The sequence below is a fragment of the Triticum aestivum genome, chromosome 5D (genome assembly GCF_018294505.1).
Source record: "Triticum aestivum cultivar Chinese Spring chromosome 5D, IWGSC CS RefSeq v2.1, whole genome shotgun sequence".
Taxonomy (NCBI): Eukaryota; Viridiplantae; Streptophyta; class Magnoliopsida; order Poales; family Poaceae; genus Triticum; species Triticum aestivum.
The window spans coordinates 220,936,002-220,939,015 of record NC_057808.1 but is presented as its reverse complement, the minus strand read 5'-3'; positions in this window follow the sequence as shown (position 1 = coordinate 220,939,015).

Genomic DNA, 3,014 nt, shown 5'->3' with positions numbered 1-3,014 from the left:
TCTCCTCCCCCGCCGGCCACCCTCCCCCGCGCCGGCCTCCTCCCCCGCCGGCCGCCCCCCCTGCACCGGCCGTCCTCCAACGAGAGGTACTCCTCCTCCCTCTAGGTTAATTAACTTAGGTGAATTTAGTTCATTAGGTTAACTAAGTGAACTAGCTAGGTTAATTTAGGTAAACTAACTAGGTTAGGTAACTAAGTGAACTAGCTAGGTTAATTTGGTTTACTAACTAGGTTAATTAGATGTTTGGTTAACTAATTTGGTTAACTAACCAGGTTAAGTAACTAAGTAAATGTTAATTAGGTTAGGGCAGTACTGGTACTGTTAATTAGATGTTTTTTAGTTAGGGAAGTAGGTTAGGTAACTAAGTAGATGTTAATTAGGTTAGGTAACTAAGTAGATTTTAATTTAGGGCAGTAGTGTTTAGTTTAGAGAAAAAATTCAATATAGTTTTTTACTACTTTTTAGTAAGTGTTTAATAGAATTAGCAAGAAAATTAATAGAACTAGTTGAACTAGTTTATTTTTAGTAACTACTAGTTTATTTTTATTTATAGTAAGTGCTTAATTGAACTAGTTAAATTAATAGAACTAGTTTATTTTTAGTAAGCAAATTTAGGTATATGAGATTTGATCATCTAATTAAAATTTTACTATAGAACTAGTTTATTTTTAGTAAGAGAATTAATAGAACTAGTTTATTTTTTTAGTTAAAGCAATCGACGTCGACGATGCCTATCCCGCATCCTCGTCGTCGACTCGGCAGCGGAGGAGGCCTGCTTGATCAGAGGGGCCATGTCCAGGACTGGGCTCCGCCGGGCTGGTACTGGGAGGTGCTACCTTCCGGGGGGCGCAGCTTGGTGAGGAGCTGGCCCGTCGTTGACCCGAACCTTCTTTGGTGGCGGTCACATGGGCCAGTGACGGTGTGGAGGCTTGAGGACCCCGCGGAGGTGGTACGTCGCCGTGTCAGTGACGAGGGCTTTCAAATAAGATCCAATTTGAATATGTTTTGATGAATTTTGAAAATAAATGTTAAGTTTCAACATTTAAAACTTATTGCGTGCAATAAAATCATGTTTTTGCATATGACCAATAAAATATAGGGTTTTTTATTTCTGTGCCCCTGGTTCCTTAGTTCTACTCATTCATCCCCACGCTCTTAACTTTTGCTCACTTTTCCCCACTCCCTTGCCCGAAACCGTCAGAACTGGTCACAGCGAACGTTGTCGTCGGGTCAATGGCTTGACCGTTAACTCTGACGAGTGGGGCCGCGTAGGGCGGAGTCCACATTTTGACCATTACGTACTAACCAGTGGGGCTGCGAAACTGACTCACTATGACTTGAATCAGGTCCAGTCGCTTCCGCGCCGCCCCCTCCACCGCCGTCGTGCCGCCTCTGTCGCCATCGTGCCGCCTCTGTCGCCGTCATGCCGCCTCTGCCGCATCTACCCTCTCTCCCCATCTAGGATTAGGAAGCGATGTTGGGGGGGGCGTCCCGTCTGGCCCATCGACCGTGGAGATGATTGGGTCAAATCAGAGACTGATAATTCATGGATTCCACCTGGTAAGCATTGTTTTCCTCTCAAATTGATTAGGAGATCCGTAAATTAGGTTGTATTTGACTACCGTTGGCGTGAATCAGTGCAATTTATCTGAAAATTTCCGGCCTAACTGCGCCCTTTATCTTATGTCAATCGAATAGGGTTGATCCTCACTTGCTTTTCGGCTGGCGGTTAGAATGAAAACTAGCGAGCTGCGTGGAACTAAACCGTGTATGATTTCCGGATTTTTCTATCATGAAGTGGTAGAAACCAGCATTTTGTTCACAGATTTCCGTGAAGCACTCTGTTGTGAGTATCCGTGGAGCCCTGCCGATGCTGTTGAACTGAGATATTTCGACAGTACCGAGCAGAGATTTGTCCCATTAACTTGTGATGAGCATCTGGGATTGCTATTTGGTTTGAATGCTGACAGCCGTTTAGGTAAAATCCATATCGGTATGCTTCAGGCACGCAAACAACGTATCCCGAAGGGTGTTCAGACATCATCTATCTCTGCTAATAGCAAGCGTCCTCGCACTCCTTGTTGGTCGAGACCAAGTAAACCTAGTGGTTCTGAAAGCCAGAACATGTCGGCTGCCGCTAACTCTGCCACTTCTCCTCTCCCTTCTGCACCTGATGTAGAAGTAGATGCAGAGCCTGACGAGGAAGTGCCTCGACATGATGATGAGGATGGGATTCTATTCCCAGAACTGGTAGATAGAGTCAGTCAACAGGCAGTAGAAGATGAATATCCAGAGGAGCCTAGCAGCCGTGCTAGGTTTGATGACACTGACGATGAAGAGAGGGAGGAGAACATCGACTCCTTAGTTTTACAAGAATATGATGGTGAGTACATGCCAATAATTGAGTGGAACAGGGAGAATCCTGACCTTACTCCGGGAACCGTATTCAAATCGATGGTGGACTGTCGTAATGCAGTGACTACATATTGCATTCTCACTGAAAACTCTCATGAGGTTGATAGGAGTGAGCCAGGAAGATTCACTGTTCATTGATCTTATGATAGGTGTAGGTGGAGGCAGCATGCATCCACTATGCTAAAGAGCAAATTGATTCATGTATTACAACTGAATCTTTTTATCAGATTATTTATCCATTCTATATTCAAATCATGTGTACTGTTTCTTAATTGTATTTGACATCAATTTTCATTTTGTTTCAGATAAAAAGCAACCCACAGGGGCACACTTGCCCACCTGGAGGGGGAGGGGGAAGGACAAATCTAAGCTTGCAAAGACTAGGTGGGTGGCAGATGCAATCTTGGATTGGGTGAGGGAAACACCAACAATTGGTCCAACAACACTCCATGGGAAGCTCTTTGAGAAGTACAAGATTAATATACAGTACATGAGGATTTTCTATGCTAAGGAAAGGGCTCTTGATAGGATTAATGGTCCATGTAATGAGAGTTTCAGTTGCTTTACACCTTCAAAGCTGAAGTGGAGACGGCTAGTCC